The following is a 585-nucleotide window of genomic DNA, read 5'->3' as shown; positions in this document are numbered from 1 at the left end:
TCAGCTTGGCTAGAGTACCCAAAACTGGCAAACACTCTGGCTTCGAGGTAGTGGCAGTCAGCAGCTTAAGAATCCTCCGGTAATGAGGCAACCATCTGCAGGTGTGTGAGACGGCCAATGAGAGCCAGGCGCCACCTGGTAGTGGAGGGAAAACACACAAAAACACAACCCACACAAACTTGATTCCTAACAATTCCCAGATGGATGGATGGCTTCCATTTCATCTGTATCATTGATTATTATCCCCCTTCACAAGCAGCAAAATCTAATTTAGAGTTTTTTTCCCCCCACACATATCTTTGACAAATTCTGTATATTGAAGGTTTTATTTTAATTCATCGATGATTTTTACTGTATTGTTTGTGCTTTGAATCTTGTAGGTTTCATATATTTCAATTTTAAGTACTGCTGCTGCAAGTCTGGCTCTGCAGCTGAGTTGGTTGGTACAGCTATTTAATAATTGAACATTACTGATCTTAAATTGAAGAAATTTACCTCTGCATTTAGCCCATTTCCTTGGGAAGTGGTGGGCTGCCATTGTGGGGCGCCTGGGGAGCAGGGTCTTGCTCAGAGAGCCAGTCTGTA

This window comes from Cyprinodon variegatus, unplaced genomic scaffold, assembly GCF_000732505.1.
Source record: "Cyprinodon variegatus isolate N-32 unplaced genomic scaffold, C_variegatus-1.0 Scaffold886, whole genome shotgun sequence".
Taxonomy (NCBI): domain Eukaryota; kingdom Metazoa; phylum Chordata; class Actinopteri; order Cyprinodontiformes; family Cyprinodontidae; genus Cyprinodon; species Cyprinodon variegatus.
Note: the sequence above shows the minus strand (reverse complement) of the source record.